The sequence below is a fragment of the Patella vulgata genome, chromosome 3 (assembly GCF_932274485.2).
Source record: "Patella vulgata chromosome 3, xgPatVulg1.2, whole genome shotgun sequence".
Classification (NCBI taxonomy): domain Eukaryota; kingdom Metazoa; phylum Mollusca; class Gastropoda; family Patellidae; genus Patella; species Patella vulgata.
In genome coordinates this window covers 63,756,423-63,773,551 of record NC_065881.2, presented here as the reverse complement: position 1 = coordinate 63,773,551, position 17,129 = coordinate 63,756,423, and the positions used below count along the sequence as shown (strand labels likewise).

Genomic DNA, 17,129 nt, shown 5'->3' with positions numbered 1-17,129 from the left:
TGACTGACAACCTCAAATTTTAGAGTATTCGGTATTCTATTGTGCACTGCGTCCATGTGATTTCATAATTCGAACGTATGATCAAATCAACAATCCTTTGGCGAATTTTGTAAAGAACTCTGACATGTTCGGTGTTCACAAGAAATTTTGGACGGGCCGAACGACGATTGTAATAACAATTTACGTTAGATGTGAAAAATTACATTGTACAATTGTAGTTTAGAAACATAATTAAACAAGAAGAAGGCTGTCCTGTCTATTGTAATATAAAGTAATCTCTCGATGCCCCAGTGTTTGCTAGCTCCTCTCTCTCTCTCTCTCTCTCTCTCCCTCACTCAGAGGTTTAATGTCTGCTTCAACCGCAGACTAAATACTACTGCACCAATAGTCGGGTCACAATCTCCAGATCCGTGACCATTTGTCGGGGAACAAGCATTAACAATTTGTAGTTTGCTACGGTACCTCTAAAATCTACGGGCTAACTCCAGGAGAGCTGAAAATCCAAGATGGCGGCCAAAAATGGTCCGATGGTCTGAAATTGACCTTGTCAAACATTGTTGGCCAAATAACCCGTGTAATATATCATTTTATAGGTTTTGTTGTTCACCCGACCCATTTTGGACAGTTTCCGATTCATTTCACAAACGATTGATCCAAAGGGGCGATGGAAATTGGATCGAAAAGTATTCTTTCAATACCAATAAACGTGTGATATGTCGTTCCGGAGTTTGTGGGGGACGAGAAACACAAATATGCCATTTACAAGCCTGCATAACTAATTTGAAAGGAGATAGCATATATTTCAGCTGTCATAATACATTATAATGCAATATATAATTATTCCGCACTGTGGCTCTCAAATCTCCGAAAACATGTGCGAACTTGCGCACTCAGAATGAGAAGTATTTTTATTTTGCAAGATATCGACTGTGAATTTGTTTTAAACGCTTAGACATAAATCATCGGGTGTGTATCATAAAGACAAACACTTCCTATTCACTACTTTCCAGCCATTCCTAAGAGACGATGGTGGATTCTGGAGTCTGTAATGCAGCATAATGTAGGGTTTTTAGTCAAATCCTTTGATCTTTTGCATAAAATTATAGCCATCTAGTGACATATATACGCGTGGTACACCCTACAAATTGTATGCTTCTAAGTCACTGAATAGTTTTCTTTTCAAATAATGTTGAGCGTATCGGAATTGGGGCATTCATAGTCTTTTAAAAGGGTATAGTCCCAACACATTTTAAGGTCAAATAGAAGATATCTTGTACAAAATCTGTTTCTTTTTCATAATGGCTGAATGAATTTTTTTGAAAGTGGTAAGGATCACCCCAAGATGATAAAGATAATAGTTTGTCTGAAAGAAATTGGAGAATTTTGATGACTATTATTGCATGAATGTTACTTATCGAATGTAATTGTTCGATCCCATAGTATTGGTGAAACAACACCTTGATACCGCAAATTTTCAACTCCTCTAAACCCTTTAATGGGTTTAAACAAAATTCAATGGGCATGTTGATCGAGTGATGCTTGTCCAGGATTTTTCAACTGGACAGGAAATGGACCCGAGGCATGGAATTGGAGGAAGAGAGATGGTGATTCTTCTAAAAGTCATAATAGATTGCAGATAAATTCTTAACCTATTGCCAGGATTATGCTGGACCAGTTTTATAGAGAAGTTTGTATTGAAATATTTAGTCAAAATGTTCTGTTGAAAGCGCTCCTGCACAATCCTGGCAATAGGTTCTGAATTTAGCTGCAGTCCATCTAAAGTTTTACGAGAATCAAGAAGTCCACAATGTCTAAATATGTCCCTTCATAGTGCCAATGTCAGCGGCGTGCAGCGGTTTAATGATGCCGGAGGTCATTATTTGCCCCGACCGCAAATCCAATACTAAAGTATAGGGCCTACTACTGAAAATGTGAGAAAAGAAACATTTCATATAAATTATATGAAATCGGATAAAATAAACCTTTTACAACAAAGGTAACAAACTTAATTTTGAGTTCACCCTTTGAGTTGATTTCCCATGAAATGGATGCCTGGCGCATGAACGGATCTGGATAAGCACCACTCAATCAACATACCTACCAAATTTTGTTGAAACCCATTAAAGGGTTCGTGAGGTATCCAAAATTTGCTCAGCCAGGGAGCGTTTGCACCAAAAACTGTGGGATCGAGCAATTTAAGTAAAAATTCTTCAACTAATTTCAGATTAACTATCAAATTTCTATTTGACCCTTAAATGTGTTGGGACTTGAGTGACTACATATACAGTTTGAAAAGACTATAAATGCCCAAGTTCACTAATATTTGAAAAAAAAAATATTCCATAACTTGGAAGCATACGATTTGTTCCCCGACATATTGTCACGGATCTGGCGGTTGTGCCCCGACTATTATGTTCCGTGTGTAAAAATGTTCGAGCGACTAATTATAGATTTTGAAGAACATTCGTGATATACCTAAAAACCGTAAAGAAATGCATGTAATCCCAATAGAACCATATATCAGGTAAACATAGAACATTTGTCTATTTAAAGAAATCTCTAACTGATAGACTGTACTTATTTTGAATTACGTGTTTGAAAAATGTTGTACTAGGAAGTAGATGTCGTCGTTATATTTAGTTTGTATACACATAGATATTATAAATGGGGTGGCCTGTGCCAGATTCCGTACTAAACTCAATGCCCTCGATGGAAATATTCTGTTTTATCTCGTTGTTGAAAGAAATATCTCGAAAACACATAAAGACAATTTATAGCAACCATGTTATCATTTGTACCAGCTCCACCTTCTCAAGGGAGACTTTATTTGCTAACTATAAACCACTTATATATACAAATACCAGATACCCCCACATTCAACAAACTCTTCCTTGTGTACGTTCGATTTGACTGATCAGAGTTGAAAATATGCAAGAATTAGTTCACAGATAAGGCAGTTGTTGATCGTTCCTTACGAAACGTGGCCTTATAATGTACGCAAAAACATCTGCCAATCAATTACATGTCAACATCATATCAAGACCAGCTTCAGATGCACTTTGTGCCAAAGGATATGTTGGAATCCACGTTTAACGTATAAGTATCTTAACCAGCCATTACTCGGGCATACTTTAAGCGGCAATAAATCTATGCAAGCCGGATTAATCAACTTTTAATCATACTATTTTTTGAATGCATATTAGTTTCGAACTTCTAACAGTTTAAATTCCGTGTATCTCTATAGTATCACTAACTGTAAACAAATGTTAATTTGGTAGCCAACCAATTCAATAATAAAGTGATTTGAATTTGTAAAGTATTCGATACTGTAGTTTAAAAATACATTTATTTCTGTTGATAAAAAAAACCTATATAATAGGAAATACCGCCTCATCTCAGTAGAAAACCCAGCCAGCGAACACCATGTGTATTCTATACCAGAATCTTTTATAGGTAATCAGGTGTCGTGGCTTGACTTGGTTCCTGGTTTGGCTCGGTTCCTTTCGCATTCAAATCCGTCGAATATATATAGAGAGAAATGGGGTTTAACGTCCACTAGACACAAACTAGGTCATTTCGGGACTAACATACGGTTTAATTTTATTTTAATAATTCGCTTGCGCATAGGGGTCTTTAGCAGTGGGGGGAAACCGGAGGACCCGGAGAAAAACCCACGAGGTTGGACGTACAACCGGGGATTCGAACCACGCCAGTCGACGCAATGACAGACTTTATGATACTGCGCGCGCACGCTAACCATTCAGCCATCCAACCCCCCGGTGAATATATAAATTGGCACGTATCTGATCATACGAAACTTATTTTATAACAGTCAATAATTTAATTTATCCAGTAGCTCTTTCTTTACCTTTACGTTATTCTTTGTTAGATGTTCTCCTTTGGTTATCATTATTATGCCCATTACTTGCAAAATCGTCAAGGTGAAGATTTCTTATTTTATAACTATAAAGAAGAAAGGAATACCTATCCAAACCAGGTACCCAGTGAAACCGCCACACCGCCATTCCTTTTAAATGAAGAACGGCGTAAATTAGTGTTAATCATGCTAAAGCATGTTTTATCTTGAATTATTACTTTTGTCGTAATGTTATATATTGTTTATGGGTGTGAAGGGCTATGGCGTCACCGGGGTTGTTTATCGTGACTCTTCGTTTATATTTTGATAAGATTATGTTCAAACTTAAGCAAGTCAGTCTGTGTAAAATGGATAACTTTGCAATCATATAAACCATTATAGTCTAAAATTTAGATTTCGTGATGGATGATTTAGACCCTGCCACCTGTTAATCATCTTTTAATGCTCGTCTGCTACTGACTTTTCCCGCCCGTTTTCTATTTCTAGGGTGCAAAAGTATTAAACAAGCCTGGATCATTTCAACATCAATGACTTTTTTTTTGTACACAATATTTTTTTTATCAGCTGTCGACGCAAACTCATCGTTCTAGTCATCAAGCTTTGATAAAAATTACAATTTATACCCTGCAACATTAAACTTTGATTTTCTAGAACTTCATTCGAAACTGAAGACCTTCCTTCTGATTGCTGTAAGGGTCAGAAAAGACGTAATTCAGCTATGAAAATTTACATTTTTAAAGCATAAAAAGTGTACTGCCAAGAACTAAGGTAAATGAAATCAACCATTGATTTAATGGCAACATTTAGATTATCATGTTATTTTGGGTTGGTTCAATGAGTTCTGTGGAAACAGGTGTTTGTCGATTATGGGCTTTTAGTATCACTACTCCTTTCCTCGGAATGTCACTTAGGCCTACATGATTATTTTCCTACTAAGTTGTATGCTAATAAACTTGTATTCAACAGCACATGGTAGCGATAGAATGGGTTGAGTGTATCACTTTTTAGTCAAAGAGTTTGTTTTGTGAATTTTTAAATACGATATATCCAGTCCAAGTCAGAAACGCAACTCTGATTTAGATCCATACGTTGATTCGCTTATTTCGTATCACAAATCATACCGTAACCTGCATGCTATTAGATTTACAGCAGTCAGACCTTAACCGGTACACATTGTCACCGGCTATTTTGTGTATTGGGGTGCATAAAGGTGTAGAGCATTACGCACTTCTCATAATCATTTGGTTTCTGTGACATCATACGAGTGTGGTCGGAATAAGCGTGTATTGGGTAGTGGGCAAAACTATTTTCTTGTATAGAGCCATATTGGCTACTTTGGTGACTATATCTCTATTTATCATGAACATGCCTTTACTCAAAAAAATTGGGGAGTCACGGTGACTAAGTGGGTAAGACGCTGGCTCGCGGTGTTGGCGCGAAAGTTCATCGGGATTATTTGGCTTGGTTCCCCCTGTAACTGGTGCACAACCAAGGGTCGGGCAGGGCGGCTGTCTAGTCGTTCGGATGGGACTAAAAACCGAGGTCCCGTATATACACTGGCGTGCACGTAAAGATATCTTGACAGTTGGAAGAGTAGACCATAGCGCCGCTGTCCGGGCAACATTTCCCACATAGCTCACTGATAGCACTCAGTATGGCGTATGCCCGTCTTCATTAGAGCAGGGCAGTGGGACGTTTATCCACATTTTATTTCATTTTCTCAAAAAATCGGTACTGTAGAGGTTTTTTTTTTAAGTTTCATTGCACGAACTTGCTGAACAATCCAAGATAGATAGAAAAATTAAAATCTCTGAACTATTGAGAGGTTTTGTTATCCATAACTTGGATTTGTATATGAAACCCACTTATAATCACTTAGCAAGTTTTTTGTCTTTTAAAGTAGCCATGTCTCTAACTCAATATCATCCAAAGTCTTCGACACTGAAAACCCGAATTATTTGTTAATTTAAATCAACATTGATGTTGTGATCTTACCGGGAAAAGACGGGCTTCTGATATCCAATATTTAAGACAAAATAAACATTTTACCATTGGTACACGAATCGTGTACCATAATGCGTTTCAACGCCAACTGTAACAAGGGACTCGAAGAACGAGGCTAGACATATTCCACAAGTCATGTCAAACGGCGACGTCATATTCTTATCTGGAGAGCATGCGCAATAAATACTATCGGTATAGACTGGAATAAGCAGACACTAGAAATTGCCATTCGTTTGAGAATTCTGGCGTATTTTTAGAATATAACTGATTTGAAATTAGAGTAAAAACTGAAACGATTGAATGTAAATCAGTTTATATCCATTCATAATTATATGCGCTGCGTCCCATTTGTGTCAATTTCTAGATCCAAAATATTAGCGATTTAGCTCCTTTAAATCTCAATAAGAAAACAATATGTAGAATTTTCAATGAATTGTTGACGGACGGATAATAACATATACTTCCACGTCAATAGTGGGCGTATAAACATATTATTTAATATGCAATCAAAACAGTATATAAATAGACAAAATATGGAATGTCAGAAGAAATTCATCGATGTCATTTGGTTCGGCTTAACCGCATTACTTTATTATTTGCCATTATACAGTGAACATTAATGCAAACCTTGGCCAATTCTCGAATTTTTGCCCTAAAAAAATATTATCTTTTCTCCTCTTTATATGTTTAAAATTGATCTATATCTTAAAATGTTTGGAATGATAATAAATCGGGTTTCTATTATAAGACCACCTGTTGATATTAATAATATACAATTTATTGACCTATTGTTCGTTTACATTCTTTCATAGGTATTCATCTATAATACTTAATTGCTAACATATACAGACGTCATATGCTGTAGCCCAGTGAGTACATGCGCTCGCTCACTAACCAGGAGGTCCGGGTTTCGAACCCGGTGTTTTTCGAGAAAGTTCCAGTGTGGTTTCCACTTCTCGTCAGCGGTAAGGACAGTGTCTAGTCGTTCGAGTGGGACGAAAAACCGAGGTCCAGTGCATACATTGGCGTGTACGTACAAGAACACTTGAAAGTTGGAATGCGATATAAAAGTTTGTCGTATCGCCACTGTCCGGGTAAACTTGCTCTCATAGCACACTGTATGTTGTACACCTGTCTTCGGATCACTAGCCCAGTCGGAGCAGAAATGTAGCTCGTTAAACTACGTTTCGTGTTATAATTTAGGCTAATAAATACTTGTCGTCTCCAAATAGTTACCTGGAAAAAATATTCTTCTCATCTGTGAACCATATAAAAGCGTTATCCCTGACTAGGATTAGAAGAGCTAGCTTAGAAGGGGTGTTATCGACGTCCGTTTGGACTCAAATTTGGGTTATTCTAGTAATATGTTGCATTCCCAAACACAGCCATATTTATAAAAGAATTTTAATGAACATTTTTATTTGAAACAACAGATGAAGAAATTATTTATTTGATAATATGTATGTGTTAAGAGTTAAATATACAAACTTACATATGGGTATGTTTACATATGTATCATTAGCGTTTGTTTACTATTAACATTTATGTACGAATGTATTGATTTAAACAGAATAGTTCTTTGGATAAAGTACAGTGCCGCGCAGGTAAGTAAAGTTACCGCAATATTCTCAAGAAATCATATTTGCCAAAAATATTTCCACCCCACTTTACTCAACACACTCTTTACTCTTATATAATATACAATTTTATATAACAATCAAATTATTCTGACGCATTCTAGATTTAGGGCCGCTTCAAACTATCAAAATTTAAAAATCTTCGTCTCGTTTCTTAATTTATGAGCAATCCGCTTCATGGGAGATAACTATCTTTTGGCATACCAAGGTGTGCTTAACACGCCAAAATTAATAAACAACCATTATTCAATATGATGAAAAATATGTTTGTGCAGTGTTCTATCAACTGTTCTCTCCTTCATAAATTATCCTGCATTTATAAAGTATTGAAGTCTAGACCTTTACTTAAATTGATTGGAATTCGGGATATAAGCATTATTATTGATCAAATTTTTGTGTGTATGTGTGGGGGAGGGGGGCGTTGGCTTGGTAAGAGAGAGAGAGAGAGAGAGAGAGAGACAGAGGGAGAGGGGGAGGGGGTCTTTAGCCGTGGAAGGAAACCGGAGGGCACGGAGAAAATTCACGAGTTTGGACAAACGACTCTACTCCTTATCACGTACACGGGCGGAGAGTGAGAGAGAGAGAGAGAGAGGGGGTCTTTAGCCGTGGAAGGAACCCGGAAGGCACGGAGAAAACCCACGAGTTTGGACAAGCGACCCTACTCCTAGTCACGTACAAGCGCGGAGTTGAAACCACGCAACTTGACTAAATGACAGCCCTTGTGATTTCATGCGCACGCTTTAAACCATTCGAAACCCCTTTCATAAAGAACGGAATGGTTGGTATTGAATAGCGATTTAGTTTATTTGTTTAATTTGGGAATATGATTTTTAAAAAATATTTCTTACATTTCAAGATAGAAGATATTTTAAAAACCAGCATGTTAAATTTTTACGTGTAGTGAAAAACTGGTTGATTTTGGTGATATCCTCTCAAAATTGGCAACACTTAGCTAAAAGAAAATGGTGTGGAGATAAGGAAAATTGAAAAGTGCATCGGAGTGAAAGACAAGCTGTTAAAAATAAGAGAAAAGAACGTGTTATCCATATTTGTGTAAACTTGCTATCATCATTTTTGGTTCATTTTAATTACGCCATAGAATAAATGCAGTTGTATTTGCAAGATAAAATAGAGAGAGTTTAAACTAGGTCATAAACATATGGTTCAATCAGGTTCAATTGTATTTTATTAATTCGCTTGCGCGTAGGGGTGGGAGGAAACCGAAGAACCCACAAGGTTGAACCGGTGACCCTACCCTTTGTCACGTACAAATAGGAATTGACAGATTCCATGACATACCTTAAGTTACAACGCGTACGCGTTAACCAGTTAACCGTTGTCGACCCTCCCCCTTTTCTAGGAGCAGCGACTAGTTGTTTGGATGGGACAACAAACATAGCCTACACATTGGCGTGCACGTAACACAGAGCCCTAGTTCAATGCATTAACCGCTCATCTGCCTCATCAACCGCAAATGAACTGGGCTAATGAAGACGGAAATTTATAAATATCGAATTCCAACTGTCAAGGGACCTTTTATGTGTACACGGGACTTCGGTTTTTCGTCCCATCCGAATGATCCGACTAGACAAGAGACCTCGGTTTTCCGTCTATCCAAACGACTCGACAGCTATTCTTGTCAGGCCCTCCGTCCTGCATCACTGACAAGGGGGGACCACGCCGGAAAATCTGGATGGACTTTCACTGTCAATGAAAGGATCGAACACCCGACCTCCAGGCTAGCCATGACTTAGCCACCGTGATCCCCCTCTCACCTACCGCAGCATTTATTTAATTAGACATCCCCAAGATAAATCAGACGATGCAAATGTCCATCCTTGTTTAAAGGTATGCTGTCCAAATCTCTGTCCAGAAAAATGCCAAATATGACACAATTGAGAGAGAGAGAGGGAAATGGGGTTTAACGTCCACTTGACACAAACTAGGTCATTTCGGGACTAACATATGGTTTAATTTTATTTCAATAATTCGCTTGCGGGTAGGGGTCTTTAGCAGTGGGAGGAAACCGGAGGACCCGGAGAAAACCCACGAGGCTGGACAGGCGACCCTACTCCTTGTCACGTACAACCGGGGATTCGAAACCACGCCAGTTGACTCAATGACAGGCCTTATGATACAGCACGCGCGCACGTGCTAACCATTCGGCCACCCAACCCCCGACGCAATTGAACGTGCACCCATTTATTTGTAAAAATACATTTTTTTTTTTTTTTTATAATATATCCTATAAAACACTGTGATAATCGGATATCATGTTTCAAATATTTCAAAAATCTCCTTGTCGACAGACCTTGCGTGAGAAAGGTCAATTACGTTGAGAGAGAGTAGCCTATCTGACCACACACAATCCAATCAAGCCTGTGAGCCACAGAGATACTCTGTGCTGTGAGCGTTTACTACAGGGGGGATAACTACCATTTACCCGACAATTTACCTGAAGAAATTGAGGAAGTGGGCAAATCAGTATTTATCACTCAGGTGTTTACAAATGGAGATATTTACAATTCACAAGGTTTCTGTATAAAACGAAAGGTATATAGGCCTAATTATGAATATAACTCGATTATGTGCATTATGAAACAGTGCCATTATATTAACTTTACAAAAAAGAAAGCACTGTTGTGAACGCCTTGAATTTGAATGGCTTGAATTTGTCGGCGCTTGAACTTCGCAATAAATAATGGGTTGGTGGTGTAATTAGTAACCTCTGAACTCCAGGCTGTCAGGCGATGCTCGAAGTTTATGTGATAGGGTCGGGTCGTCAGACAATGGGGTATTTTATGGCAACATGTAGGCTCTACATGGTAGACCTACATCGGTTTTTAGTCCCATCCAAACGACTGAACACTGGGGTCAAACTAGATAACTAACCTCATCTCTCATCTCTCCCTTATTCGAGATAAGAGATGGTGCTATATAGTTCCACATAGCAAAGCCCATCGCAAATCACATCGGGCCTCAGTAAGCAAAATTAACAATATTTTTCATCAAAACAACGATTGATTGTTATTTATAATATTTTTGCCACATTAAGCATATAATCCTACCTGAAATGGGTATAAATCATTGTATTTAAAATTGAGGCATTAAACCGTTACTAGGAACGCCATTTTTAAACGGGAGATATATGACGGTGTATGTCGGATAAAAAAAACACTTAATTAATTTAAACTCGAGCCACCCTGCCTCAACCCTGACCTCCTTGGACTAATAATGGGGTGTGATGATTTTAATTTGTCGAATATACTATCAGAGCAGCTTCAAAAAGAATGATCAAAAAGGCCTATTTGTAAATAATGATACTTGCAGATGGTTTTGTTAAATTACATTATGTATCCTGTTTGAATTGTATATATTGTATATATTTTATTTGACTATGTTCAAGTGTCATTTGATATTTGTCTTTATCTTGGTTAGGTGTAGTTGGGTTAGGTGTGCAGTCCTAATGTATTGTCTAATAATTTTATATGCCATTGAGGTTTTCAAACATTTATTTTTAGGTATGGGAGTATGATTTATAAAAGATACTATAGCAAGTATGCGTAGGAGAAAAATTTCTTTTGCATGTGGAAGGAGTTGTCATTTGAATTCATGCAATGACGAAAGACGATGCCAACATACTTCAGAACGATGGTTTGTCATCAACTGCACCGCCAGATAAAGTAAACAGCAGTGACAATAGTAATGAACACAACACTTTCATTCCACCGAAGGTATCAGTGACTTTAACTGACTCTGTGGCAGCGGTAACAGTGGCTGTACTAGCTTGTGTTCTGCTGTTAACTGTAGTTTTTATTATTAAAGCTATAAAAAGACGTAGAAGAGCTCAACGTGGTGAAGAGATAAATCACGTCCCAACCATTGCAGCAGGTGTAATGGGAACAGGTAAAATCTTGTCTGTTCAGTGCAGTCCTATTCCTGTTGGAATATACAAATATGTCTTCCTTAGTTTAAAATTTTTCACTGGGACAAGCTCACGGAACCCCATAATCTCTCGCTAAAATAAGATAGATAAGATAATATTTTTATTGTATCGAACATTCGTAACATCCATTGAGGACAGCATACAATATAAACGTATGTACATGTATGCTGGCAGCCACCTAAATATGAATATTGTCTGGTGGACTTTTGGTATGAAACTACTGTTACAAAATAAAAAAACAACACTCTGTAAAATAGTAGGCCGACTGGCCGACATAAAATATAATACAGTTCTCGTTAGACCTAATAATATCTACTAACTAAGATTCATTGGTTCCCCTTTATATGCCCACATGGAAATGTGGACATATATTGTGGCATTGTCTTCGCCCCATCCGTCAGTCAGTCCGCCCGTCATCCACAATGCCTTGTGCATGCTCTAACGCCAAAAGTTATCATCCGATTGTTTTAACATTGATATATGTTGTTTAGATTAGTTAAATGAAGAATCCTATTTAATTTCAATAATTTCCGTTTATTACACCCTTGTTTCACTTTGTTGAACCATGTGAACGCTCTAACGCAAAGAATTATCATCCGATCTTTGTGAAATTTATATCCTTCATTTAAATTAGTGAAATGAAGAAGCCTATTGAATTTCAGCAATTTCCGTTTATCTAAGTTATGGCCCTTGTTTCACTTTATTGAACCTTGTGAATGCTCTATCGCCAAAAGTTATCATCCAATCTTTGTGAAATTTATATATGCATTATTTAAAATAGTGAAAAAAAGAATCCTATTGAATTTCAGCAATTTCCGTTATTTACTTCTATAGTTATGGCCCTTGTTTGACTTTGTTGGACCTTGTGAATGCTTTAACATCTAAAGTTATCTGCCGATCTGTATGAAATTTATATGCGTCATTTAAATTAGTAAAAAGAAGAATCCTATTGAATTTCAGTAATTTCCGGTTATTACGTCTAGAGTTATGGCTCTTGTTTCTCTTTGTTGAAAGTAATCATCCAATCTGTATGAAATTTATATGCATCATTTAGATTAGTGAAACCACGAAGCCTATTGAAATCCATTAATTTGCAATTCTAGAGTTATGGCCCTTGTTACACTTTGTTCAACCTTGTTAATGCTCGATTGATGAAAGTTATCGTTCGATATGTATGAAATTATATGCATCATTTAAATTTGTGAAACGGAGGACTATTGAATTTCAGCAATTTCCGTCAATTATTTCTAGATTTATGACCCTTGTTTTACTTTGTGAACCTTGTGGACGTTCAAATGACAAAAGTTATCCGATCTGTATGAAATTTATATGCATTATTTATATTAGTAAAACGAAAAAAGCCTGTCAAATTTCAAAATTTTCGGTAAATTACTTCCAGAGTTAAGGCCCTTGTTTCAGTTTGTAGGACCTTGTGAAACCTCAAATGACAAAACTTATAATCTGATCTGTATGAAATGGTCTTGTAATATGCGACAACCCTTGTCAACAGTTCAGACGATTTAGCTGCTGTGAGCGTATGTTTCGTTGCCTGGCAACCTATCTTTACCATAGCTGATCATGTACTCCCCGTACCAATGAAACTTTTCATGATTTACAGAAACCAGGAAAGCACCTAGAGGACATGTCAATGTGTAGCACCCTCATGTTGTGGTGATATAATAGATGTTGACCACATTTTAAATTCCCAGATTTGTTTATTCTAGGTGTAGCAGCATACAATACTAATAGACATCATAATAACACTGTAGAAGGAAGCATTAGTTGGGAACCAGTTACTCCTTTACCTTCAACTTCAACTAGTTTACACTTTCCACCAAGGGGAGATAACTCGGTTTAATTGTACCACGAAGAGATAGCTCAGTTATAATCAGTAAACGAAGGGAACTCATTTGAATTTACTGTGATAGACTATAGACTTACAGTTTTTTGGACAATTTGTACATATTTGTGCCATAAGTAAATAAGTGAGCACAGGTTTGCCTTTTTGTATTTAAAACAGTGTTAATTTATGAAAATAATATTCACAAAAATATGTCTTGTACCAGTTTGTGTCAGGATTTATTAATCCTATGGTAGGCCTATGCATTTAAAAATATTTATATTATCTTTTATATTATCTTCTGATATGAGATACATGTACCCAGTGACGAATCATGACGAGGGCAATAGAGGCAAAAGCCTAGGGGCCCGGGGATTTGGTGACAAAAAAAAAATATTTATTTTATATTTTGTAGAAAAAAATAATGAAGACCCATTTCCCAAAATGAGTTTTGAAATTATTAGGTAGAGGGACACAAGAGGCATAGATCAGAAAAAAATTGATATCAATTATCTTGATGTGACACATTTTGAAAATTCAACTGATTGAAATGCTACTGACTTGCAGTCTGATTGATGTTATTTATTAATTCTTTTTGCAAACTCATGTAGTCCGATTTGGATAACAGGAATGTGGCATAACCGTTAAAAAAAAAAATCTTGAATCAATTCTCCAAGTATATTCCTGAAGAAACAAATTCTGCACTATTCGGAAATATGATCTGCAACAACTGCTTAGAACTAAGCATATGACTTCCCACCAGGGATATACTCCATAGACCACCATTTCGAAATTTCAAAATTTTTTGGGGAAGATCCCCTCAATCTCAGGGGGAAAGAGCCCCCAAAAAACCCTAGTGTCATCTTGTCACTGGGCTCGACAGCTACGCTGCCTCAGGGCCCAGTGATCTCATGATCTGCCACTGCATGTACTATATGTAAAACTTTCTCAAATTTTGAATTCATAGAAAAAGGTTACATCTTTTGATCTTAGGATCTATAAGATCAATTTCTGTGGAAGTAACTTTTTCTAGGAGTAAAATATTTGAGACCTACACTGTACGGGTATATCTTATTGCGCGGTAGAGAATAAAGAATTATATAAACTGTGTTATATATCATCTTATTTACAGATAATCTTAGTTATTTTTACCACAGTTAATTTTTATATTGTACTACATGTACATCAATAAATTTAACATGACATTTTTGAATGAAACTGGCATTCAGATACCATAATATTAACTTTTTAACTATACAAATCATTTCTGTTGATGTAACGGGCTGCTTATTGTTGTGAATTACAGGAATAATTCTCTGTCAGTCTGTGGTTTAGAAGTTATAACCATTTGGAGTGAAATATTAGGCTGCTATTCGGTCAGACTACAGTGTAGTGGAAACAAAATTGTAATTTTCTTGGAAGCACATTTCTCCATTTATGTTGTTGAGATAATTTGTAAATGTCTTCAATCCTTCTTAATCAATGTTGTATGCACAAAATTAAAGTAGAGCATTTATCACTGCCACAGAGATTTTTAAAATCAAGTTATACTTGGAAAAAAGCTTAACACGTAATTCTGGGAAAGGACATGGCCTTATGGTTTTGGTCACTGTTCATAACTTATAAATTTTGATATATTATTAAAATGTCTAAATCAAACAAGGATGCTCTGCTTTGTGAAAAAGCTTTACATACCAATGAGTACCGAGTTTTAAGCTTAGTTTAAATCTACCGATATTCTTAAAAATTTATTCATTGGGGCTGATTAATTCATTGAGCCTGATGAATTCATTGAGATAAACATATAGATATATTTTATCTATATTCTTATTATAGTCTACTGTATTATAGTATAATTTACTTTTATCTGTTCTCCCATTGTAGAGGATAAAAGTTCATCGCCTTAATTATATACATTTGATAGTCTCAAACACCCAGACCATATATACTTAGATCCATGAAAATGTACCACCTTTATAAACTGGTGATAATCTTGTTTGAGAGATACATTGTTGGATTTTAAAAAGATTAGGAAGTGCCTGTCTATTAATTAAAACTATTTATTAACCTGTGATATAATTGATCAAAATTACACTTACAATGAGATTATCATATAATTTATTATTTACATGTATATAGAAGCTCTTAAGTTGTGTATGTCAGAATGTCCCTTTGTTATGATATCAACATCTTCACATTTCTTGTTAGTATAATTAGACAACAAAACTACATGTATCTTGTTGAGATTGATAAGAACAGTTTTGCTCATTGGTTTACAAGTTATGCCCTTTATTATGTAAACTTGGGCTGCAATTATTAAACTATGTTTCTGAAATTTATATTGGTTGGCTATCCTACTGAAAGGAAGAATCCTATTTATTTTCAATAAATTTTGATTTGCAGTTTTTATGAAATTAGAATATTAAAATTATTGTCTTAATAAATGGGATTAATTGATTTTCATGAAAGGGGAGAACCACTGTCAAACAAATTGCATATGAACAAGTAATCATGAATGCATGAAAACTTTTCATACTTGAAACTTTGCATACCCATTCCTTATACCATATTGTTTTTGGTGAATGCCCGACCCCCAGTGGGTGAGTCACACCCATGTTTCCTTTGTGTGTCGACTACAGGTCACAATTTTTAATGGACCATCTTGGAACTTAGTATATGTATTCCTTCTAGCCTAAGGATGACAACTATTGATTTTCATGCATGACTCGACCCCCAGGGGCAGAGCCACGCCCAATTATTGTGTTTATCATAAACTGGCCGCAATTATGAATGGATCATCTTGAAACTTGCACAGGTATTCCTTATAGCCTAAGTGTGGCAACTATTGATTTGGGTGCATGTTCCGACCCCAGGGGCATCGCCACGCCCAATTTTCGTGTTTGGCGTCTAAAGGCTACAATTCTGGATGGATTATCTTGGAACTTGGTATACTTATTTATTATACCCTAAGGACGGTAACTATTGATTTTGGTGCAGGAATGTGGACTATATTGCAGCGGTAGCGATGCTCTTGTTTTATTATATTAAACTATAGTACACCAAGCATTGAAATCATGTAAAAGTAATAATATACACACACTATTGTGCTTTCTTCATATATACTGTAGTTGAAATCTTTATAATCTGGTGGTGTACTGAGCACTACAAGATTTTATTTAATTGTACAATTTTACTTTACATGTTCTCTATCATTCCATATATATATTATTGTATTATTATTTTATATTAAAAGTATGTTTTAAGAAAAGCTATTTCAGGCCCAAAACAGTCCACAGAGACCATAACATTGAAACATGGGCATGAGGAGTATAAATCAAATCATTAACATGTGTGTCCACTTCTAGCAAGAAATCTGCCGCATGTATAGACTCTGAATAACAGCTTGTGGGTTCCTTCTCCTACTTGTTGCATTGCTGTTTATGGGCCATTATGGTGATTCTTGTATATTGTAATCACTGTTTAACCGATCATAAATAGGATGAAACAATTGGTAACATTATTATATGGTGTGTTTGTTAGCTTCATTGTCAATCTCGGCTCCCTGTGAGAAGTTTACCGTGCGTTTATCTCTGGAAAAACTCGCCGGCCATTATTTATCAATCTTAGTTCGGTTCCTAGTCTCTCCGCCAGTGGCTCCTGTATTGGATAGATTTGTTTGAATGAAATGCTGCCGATTTCTCGAAAGTTAGGCATCGGTTCGTTGCATGGAAAGACAGGCCCGTTTTAATAGTCCCCTTCTTTCTCGATAAAAGAGAAACAGAGTATCATTATGAACCAAGGCTATTTTAAAGACAAGGTACAAAA

The 17,129-nt window shown here is 36.4% G+C and overlaps 1 long non-coding RNA gene across 1 annotated transcript; it reads left to right on the top strand.

The window, feature by feature from the left end:
• The first annotated feature begins 9,963 nt into the window (after positions 1–9,963).
• On the top strand, positions 9,964–17,120 carry LOC126816624 (uncharacterized). The gene is made up of 3 exons (XR_007678472.2): positions 9,964–10,071; positions 11,040–11,424; positions 13,189–17,120. It is a non-coding gene; the product is annotated as an uncharacterized LOC126816624 (long non-coding RNA).
• The last annotated feature ends 9 nt before the right edge of the window (positions 17,121–17,129 follow it).